The sequence below is a fragment of the Oncorhynchus gorbuscha genome, linkage group LG21 (genome assembly GCF_021184085.1).
Source record: "Oncorhynchus gorbuscha isolate QuinsamMale2020 ecotype Even-year linkage group LG21, OgorEven_v1.0, whole genome shotgun sequence".
Lineage (NCBI taxonomy): Eukaryota > Metazoa > Chordata > Actinopteri > Salmoniformes > Salmonidae > Oncorhynchus > Oncorhynchus gorbuscha.
In genome coordinates, this window is record NC_060193.1 from 4,924,343 (window position 1) to 4,934,342 (window position 10,000).

Consider the following 10,000-nt stretch of genomic DNA (forward strand, 5'->3'; position numbering starts at 1 on the left):
ACCCCTAACCCCCCCCTGTCCAATAACAACCCCTAACCCCCCCGTCCAATAACAACCCCTAACCCCCCTGTCCAATAACAACCCCTAACCCCCTGTCCAATAAAAACCCCTAACCCCCCCTGTCCAATAACAACCCCTACCCCCCTGTCCAATAACAACCCCTAACCCCCCTGTCCAATAACAACCCCTAAACCCCCTGTCCAATAACAACCCCCCCCTGTCCAATAACAACCCCTAACCCCCCTGTCCAATAACAACCCCTAACCCCCCTGTCCAATAACAACCCCTAACCCCCCCTGTCCAATAACAACCCCTAACCCCCCTGTCCAATAACAACCCCTAACCCCCTGTCCAATAACAACCCTAACCCCCTCCCTTGTCCAATAACAACCCCTAACCCCCTCCCTTGTCCAATAACAACCCCTAACCCCCTCCCTTGTCCAATAACAACCCCTAACCCCCCTGTCCAATAACAACCCCTAACCCCCCTGTCCAATAACAACCCCTAACCGCCCCTGTCCAATAACAACCCCTAACCCCCTGTCCAATAACAACCCCTAACCCCCCTGTCCAATAACAACCCCTAACCCCCCTGTCCAATAACAACCCCTAATCCCCCCCCCCTGTCCAATAACAACCCCTAACCCCCCTGTCCAATAACAACCCCTAACCCCCCTGTCCAATAACAACCCCTAACCCCCCCTGTCCAATAACAACCCCTACCCCCTGTCCAATAACAACCCCTAACCCCCCTGTCCAATAACAACCCCTACCCCCCTGTCCAATAACAACCCCTAACCCCCCTGTCCAATAACAACCCCTAAACCCCCTGTCCAATAACAACCCCCCTGTCCAATAACAACCCCTAACACCCCCTGTCCAATAACAACCCCTAACCCCCCTGTCCAATAACAACCCCTAACCCCCTGTCCAATAACAACCCTAACCCCCCTGTCCAATAACAACCCCTAACCCCCCTGTCCAATAACAACCCCTAACCCCCCCGTCCAATAACAACCCCTAACCCCCCTGTCCAATAACAACCCCTAACCCCCCTGTCCAATAACAACCCCTAACCCCCCTGTCCAATAACAACCCCTAACCCCCCATCCAATAACAACCCCTAACCCCCCCCCCTTCCAATAACAACCCCTAACCCCCCTGTCCAATAACAACCCCTAACCCCCCTGTCCAATTACAACCCCTAACCCCCCTGTCCAATAACAACCCCTAACCCCCTCCCTGTCCAATAACAACCCCTAACCCCCCTGTCCAATAACAACCCCTAACCCCCCTGTCCAATAACAACCCCTAACCCCCCTGTCCAATAACAACCCCTAACCCCCCTGTCCAATAACAACCCCTAACCCCCATCCAATAACAACCCCTAACCCCCTGTCCAATAACAACCCCTAACCCCCCCCTGTCCAATAACAACCCCTGTCCAATAACAACCCCTAACCCCCCCTGTCCAATAACAACCCCTAAACCCCCTGTCCAATAACAACCCCTAACCCCCCTGTCCAATAACAACCCCTAACCCCCCTGCCCAATAACAACCCCCCCCTGTCCAATAACAACCCCCCTGTCCAATAACAACCCCTAACCCCCCTGTCCAATAACAACCCCTAAACCCCCTGTCCAATAACAACCCCTAACCCCCCTGTCCAATAACAACCCCTAACCCCCCATCCAATAACAACCCCTAACCCCCCTGTCCAATAACAACCCCTAAACCCCACTGTCAGATAACAACCCCTAACCCCCCTGTCCAATAACAACCACTAGTCCCCCTGTCCAATAACAACCCCTAACCCCCCCCCTCCAATAACAACCCCTAACCCCCCTGTCCAATAACAACCCCTAACCCCCCTGTCCAATAACAACCCCTAACCCCCCTGTCCAATAACAACCCCTAACCCCCCCTGTCCAATAACAACCCCTAACCCCCCTGTCCAAAAACAACCCCTAACCCCCCTGTCCAATAACAACCCCTAACCCCCTGTCCAATAACAACCCCTAACCCCCCTGTCCAATAACAACCCCTAACCCCCCTGTCCAATAACAACCCCTAACCCCCTTATCCAATAACAACCCCTAATCCCCCTGTCCAATAACAACCCCTAACCCCCCCCTGTCCAATAACAACCCCTAACCCCCTGTCCAATAACAACCCCTAACCCCCCTGTCCAATAACAACCCCTAACCCCCCTACAATAACAACCCCTAACCCCCCTGTCCAATAACAATCCCTAACCCCCCTGTCCAATAACAACCCCTAACCCCCCTGTCCAATAACAACCCCTAACCCCCCTGTCCAATAACAACCCCTAATCCCCCCTGTCCAATAACAACCCCTAACCCCCCTGTCCAATAACAACCCCTAACCCCCCCCCTGTCCAATAACAACCCCTAACCCCCCTGTCCAATAACAACCCCTACCCCCCTGTCCAATAACAACCCCTAACCCCCCTGTCCAATAACAACCCCTACCCCCTGTCCAATAACAACCCCTAACCCCCCTGTCCAATAACAACCCCTAAACCCCCTGTCCAATAACAACCCCCCTGTCCAATAACAACCCCTAACCCCCTGTCCAATAACAACCCCTAACCCCCCTGTCCAATAACAACCCCTAACCCCCCTGTCCAATAACAACCCCTAACCCCCCTGTCCAATAACAACCCCTAACCCCCCTGTCCAATAACAACCCCTAACCCCCCCGTCCAATAACAACCCCTAACCCCCCTGTCCAATAACAACCCCTAACCCCCTGTCCAATAACAACCCCTAACCCCCCGTCCAATAACAACCCCTAACCCCCCATCCAATAACAACCCCTAACCCCCCTTCCAATAACAACCCCTAACCCCCCCCTGTCCAATAACAACCCCTAACCCCCCTGTCCAATAACAACCCCTAACCCCCCCCTGTCCAATAACAACCCCTAACCCCCTCCCTGTCCAATAACAACCCCTAACCCCCCTGTCCAATAACAACCCCTAACCCCCCCTGTCCAATAACAACCCCTAACCCCCTGTCCAATAACAACCCCTAACCCCCCTGTCCAATAACAACCCTAACCCCCATCCAATAACAACCCCTAACCCCCCTGTCCAATAACAACCCCTAACCCCCTGCCCAATAACAACCCCCCTGTCCAATAACAACCCCTAACCCCCCTGTCCAATAACAACCCCTAAACCCCCTGTCCAATAACAACCCCTAACCCCCCTGTCCAATAACAACCCCTAACCCCCCTGCCCAATAACAACCCCCCTGTCCAATAACAACCCCCCTGTCCAATAACAACCCCTAACCCCCTGTCCAATAACAACCCCTAAACCCCCTGTCCAATAACAACCCCTAACCCCCCTGTCCAATAACAACCCCTAACCCCCCCATCCAATAACAACCCCTAACCCCCCTGTCCAATAACAACCCCTAAACCCCACTGTCAGATAACAACCCCTAACCCCCTGTCCAATAACAACCACTAGTCCCCCTGTCCAATAACAACCCCTAACCCCCCCTTTCCAATAACAACCCTAACCCCCCTGTCCAATAACAACCCCTAACCCCCCTGTCCAATAACAACCCCTAACCCCCCTGTCCAATAACAACCCCTAACCCCCCTGTCCAATAACAACCCCTAACCCCCCTGTCCAATAACAACCCCTAACCCCCCTGTCCAAAAACAACCCCTAACCCCTGTCCAATAACAACCCCTAACCCCCCTGTCCAATAACAACCCCTAACCCCCCTGTCCAATAACAACCCCTAACCCCCCTGTCCAATAACAACCCCTAACCCCCCTTATCCAATAACAACCCCTAACCCCCCTGTCCAATAACAACCCCTAACCCCCCTGTCCAATAACAACCCCTAACCCCCCTGTCCAATAACAACCCCCTAACCCTAACCCCCCTGTCCAATAACAACCCCTAACCCCCCTACAATAACAACCCCTAACCCCCCTGTCCAATAACAATCCCTAACACCCCTGTCCAATAACAACCCCTAACCCCCCCTGTCCAATAACAACCCCTAACTGACTGATTAACTGACTGATTAACTGACTGACTGACTGACTGACTGACTGACTGACTGAGTAACTGACTGACTGATTGGCTGACTGATTAACTGACTGACTGACTGACTAACTGACTGACTGACTGATTACCTGACTGACTGAGTAACTGACTGACTGATTCACTGACTGGCTGACTGACTGACTGACTGATTAACTGACTGACTGATTCACTGACTGGCTGACTGACTGACGGAGTAACTGACTGACTGATTAACTGACTGACTGACTGATTACCTGACTGACTGAGTAACTGACTGACTGATTCACTGACTGGCTGACTGACTGATTAACTGACTGACTGAGTAACTGACTGACTGATTAACTGACTGACTGACTGACTGACTGATTGATTAACTGACTGACTGACTGATTGACTGACTGATTAACTGACTGATTAACTGACTGACTGATTAACTGACTGATTAACTGACTGACTGATTCACTGACTGACTGACTGATTGACTGACTGGTTACCTGACTGATTAACTGACTGACTGATTGACTGACTGATTAACTGACTGACTGACTGAGTAACTGACTGACTGACTGATTAACTGACTGACTGATTAACTGACTGACTGACCAAGTAGATGTTGCACTCTTTCCACACACATCCAAAGCTTATTGTCCTGTCGAGAATGGTATTTATTCTCTAAAGAAGAAGAATTTATGTTTACTCTCTAAAACATTCTAACTGTTAACTAAACTACCAGCTGCTTTAAACTACCAGACTGTATGGTCCTTTGAGATCCTAGGAGTATTCTCTGGGATGACAATAGAGGATGTGCAACTGAAATGATGGCAGCTTTAACAAACGGGCTTGCACTGCTCTCCCTGTGTGTGTGTGTGTGTGTGTGTGTGTGTGTGTGTGTGTGTGTGTGTGTGTGTGTGTGTGTGTGTGTGTGTGTGTGTGTGTGTGTGTGTGTGTGTGTGTGTGTGTGTGTGTGTGTGTGTGTGTGTGTGTGTGTGTGTGTGTGTGTGTGTGTGTGTGTGTGTGTGTGTGTGTGTGTGTGTGTTGGCTGCCAGAGAACAGTAATAAAAAAAAGGCTTTTCCTTCCTCCTTCCTCCACCACGCATCTCTCTATCCATCTCTCTATCCATCTCTCCCTCCATCGATCTCTCCATCCATCTCTCCCTCCATCCATCCATCTCTCCCTCCATCGATCTCTCCCTCCATCACTCACTCCCTCCATCCATCTCTCCCTCCATCTCTCCCTCCCTCCATCTCTCCCTCCATCTCTCCCTCCATCCATCTCTCCCTGCATCTCTCCCTCCATCCATCTCTCCCTCCATCTCTCCCTCCATCTCTCCCTCCATCTCTCCCTCCATCCATCTCTCCCTGCATCTCTCCCTCCATCCATCTATCCCTCCATCTCTCCATCCATCTCTCCCTCCATCTCTCCCTCCATCCATCTATCCCTCCATCTCTCCCTCCATCCATCTCTCCCTCCATCTCTCCCTCCATCTCTCCCTGCATCTCTCCCTCCATCCATCTATCCCTCCATCTCTCCATCCATCTCTCCCTCCATCTCTCCCTCCATCCATCTCTCCCTCCATCTCTCCCTCCATCCATCTCTCCCTCCATCTCTCCCTCCATCCATCTCTCCCTCCATCTCTCCCTCCATCCATCTCTCCCTCCATCTCTCCCTCCCTCCATCTCTCCCTCCATCTCTCCCTCCATCCATCTCTCCCTCCATCTCTCCCTCCATCCATCTCTCCCTCCATCTCTCCCTCCCTCCATCTCTCCCTGCATCTCTCCCTCCATCCATCTATCCCTCCATCTCTCCATCCATCTCTCCATCCATCTCTCCATCCATCTCTCCCTCCATCCATCTCTCCATCCATCTCTCCCTCCGTCTCTCCCTCCGTCTCTCCCTCCGTCTCTCCCTCCGTCTCTCCCTCCATCTCTCCCTCCGTCTCTCCCTCCGTCTCTCTCCACCCATCCACTCCCCCATCAACTCAATGTTAAGCCGTGGATGCTGAGCTTGAAGAACCATGTTACTATTATTGAACTAGTGAGGAAGTCGTGTTCACGGGCTATTCCTCTCTCTCTCTCTCTCTCACACACACACACACACACACACACACACACACACACACACACACACACACACACACACACACACACACACACACACACACACACACACACACACACACACACACACACACACACACACACAGACACACACACACAAAGGTACTATGTGTTACCCGTCCATAGACTGTAAGGCATTTCATTTGAGTACAGGCTTAACTGAATAAATATATCTGAATGCAATATATAATGTGATGAAATAGTTTGGGGTACCTATATATAATATATAATGTGATGAAATAGTTTGGGGTGCCTATATATAATATATCATGTGATGAAATAGTTTGGGGTACCTATATATAATATATAATGTGATGAAATAGTTTGGGGTACCTATATATAATATATAATGTGATGAAATAGTTTGGGGTACCTATATATAATATATAATGTGATGAAATAGTTTGGGGTACCTATATATAATATATAATGTGATTAAATAGTTTGGGGTACCTATATATAATATATAATGTGATTAAATAGTTTGGGGTACCTATATATAATATATAATGTGATTAAATAGTTTGGGGTACGGCCTCGTCTCTGAAGACTGCACCTCAGAGACGTTTATGACAAGGGATGAGGGAAGTGATAATTGAAAGAGTGAGCCCATTGGTTGAGAGAGAGGGAAGTGATAATTGCAAGAGTGAGCCCATTGGTTGAACAGCCTGAGGAATGTGGATTAATGTGTCGTGCTTATGGGGCTCTTGTTAAAATAATGAAATAATGACGTTCCACACATGGCTAATAGGAAATAAGAGAAAAATATCTGCTCTATACTGATGATGATACGTTTTGTATTCATTTCCACTATGCAAATCAGATCAAATGTATTTATAAAGCCAAAACTTAGGAAGAAACCTAGAGAGGAACCAGGCTATGAGGGGTGGCCAGTCCTCTTCTGGCTGTGCCGGGTGGAGATTAGAAACCTAGAGAGGAACCAGGCTATGAGGGGTGGCCAGTCATCTTCTGGCTGTGCCGGGTGGAGATTAGAAACCTAGAGAGGAACCAGGCTATGAGGGGTGGCCAGTCCTCTTCTGGCTGTGCCGGGTGGAGATTAGAAACCTAGAGAGGAACCAGGCTATGAGGGGTGGCCTGTCCTCTTCTGACTGTGCCGGGTGGAGATTAGAAACCTAGAGAGGAACCAGGCTATGAGGGGTGGCCAGTCATCTTCTGGCTGTGCCGGGTGGAGATGATAACAGAACATGGCCAAGATGTTCAAATGTTCACAAATGACCAGCATGGTCGAATAATAATAATCACAGTGGTGTCCATAGAGTAGGAAACAAAGTCAATTGTGTTTTTTTTATTTTATATTTCACCTTTATTTAACCAGGTTGGCCAGTTGAGAACAAGTTCTCATTTACAACAGCGACCTGGCCAAGATAAAGCAAAGCAGTGCAACACAAACAACAACACAGAGTTACACATGGAATAAACAAGCGTACAGCCAATAACACAATAGAACAAGTCTATATGCAGTGTGTGCAAATGAGGTAGGATAAGGGAGGTAAAGGCAATAAATAGGCCATGATGGCGAAATAATTGCAATAAAGCAATACAATGGAAAAAGAATGGTGGAAGATTAATGTGCCAGTAGGGATACTGGGGTGCAAAGGAGTTAAATAAATCACGTGAATAACCGTATGGGGATGTTCTGCATTCAGACCAGTCTTCCTGATTGCTCTACATCATAACGGTGGAACAGTAAAGTCCACACCTATTAACCACATGCCGTTAAATGTCACAGGTGAATGAATGAACGCATTGGTTGGATGGAGAGGAATGAGTGATGAGAAAATAGACGAAACGATGGCGGCATGGATAGAACGGGGCTTTAAAGTAGCCCTCGGCCTCAGAGTATTAGCCACCTCGTTCTCCAATACTATAACCTGTTAGAGGGATATTAAAATAGGTTACCTGACTTTTTATCGGTAGTGTGGGACGACTTACAAATAGCCTATAGGAGGCTGTCGGGAAGACTCTCCGGTCTACCGTCTCCGGTCTTCCCGACAGCATCTTCAAGTGTAAAAAAAATAAGACAATGGTGCCCTCTGTCGGCTTTCTAGTGATTCTCCCGCTGTTATTTGCCGACGGTAAACTGATCCTAGATCTGTGGGTACAGGTACAACCCTTCTCGCCTCCTTCACTGATTGGAGGAACGGTGACACTTCTCGGCCTCTGATTGGTCAAGAGCGGCCCAGCTGTGGTTTGTAGCGCTGCACAAGGTGGAAGTGGAACCACTCAGGAAACGTAAAGCCTCAGACCTCTGTTCCACCAGCAAGAATAAGCAAGACCTAAACAAGAATAAGGCCACGACCTTGCCAATATCCCTTCAAAATAAAAGTCCCACAATGAAGATGGTAGAACATATAAACATTTGGAAATGCATAACATTTTATGAGAAAATGACCTAAAATGATGTTGAACAATATGACAAAAATATGACAAAGTGCCTTTATAGCACAAATAATATTATAACATTGACATTACTGTTATCAACATTAAAAGTAATGATTACGAGTAACGATTACTAGTTGTCACGGTAACAACAGTAATAAAATAACAAAACGTTATTTATAATGCCTGTATTAATAATAATTGTAATAATACATTATAATAGTAATTATTTATTATAATCAACTTTAGAAAATACTATTTAAAAAATACCATTGTTAATTAGCCCATTGGTATTGCTTGATGTTCAGTACATTTTTCGTATGGGACATACATATTGCTCTGTACACAATTGTCTGTACGTTGTGTCCCAGTAAAGGGGGGGGAGGGGTGTTCATTCTACTCAGGAGCACTTCTAGTTCCCAAATCCACAGTTTTACACCCCGAGGAACATCGCTGCTCCTTCTCCATTCTCTTAAACAAATGAAATGCATATAACCTTTTTACATTTTGGACATATCTCACCTTATACAATCTCACCTTATACAATTATCTGTATGTATGAAAAAAAGCTGACTTTGAACACCCCCTAGCAATAGGTCATAGGAAGTGTTGGTGGGCTTTTAATGTGTACAAATCGGACAGGGTCAGATAAATGCAGCCCTGGGCCCCATCTTAAAATATACAGTCCATCCAGCACCAGTCAAATATACAGTATGTACAGCACCAGTCAAATATACAGTATATACAGCACCAGTCAAATATACAGTATGTACAGCACCAGTCAAATATACAGTATATACAGCACCAGTCAAATATACAGTATGTACAGCACCAGTCAAATATACAGTATGTACAGCACCAGTCAAATATACAGTATGTACAGCACCAGTCAAATATACAGTATGTACAGCACCAGTCAAATATACAGTATATACAGCACCAGTCAAATATACAGTATGTACAGCACCAGTCAAATATACAGTATGTACAGCACCAGTCAAATATACAGTATGTACAGCACCAGTCAAATATACAGTATGTACAGCACCAGTCAAATATACAGTATATACAGCACCAGTCAAATATACAGTATGTACAGCACCAGTCAAATATACAGTATGTACAGCACCAGTCAAATATACAGTATGTACAGCACCAGTCAAATATACAGTATATACAGCACCAGTCAAATATACAGTATGTACAGCACCAGTCAAATATACAGTATGTACAGCACCAGTCAAATATACAGTATGTACAGCACCAGTCAAATATACAGTATATACAGCACCAGTCAAATATACAGTATGTACAGCACCAGTCAAATATACAGTATATACAGCACCAGTCAAATATACAGTATGTACAGCACCAGTCAAATATACAGTATGTACAGCACCAGTCAAATA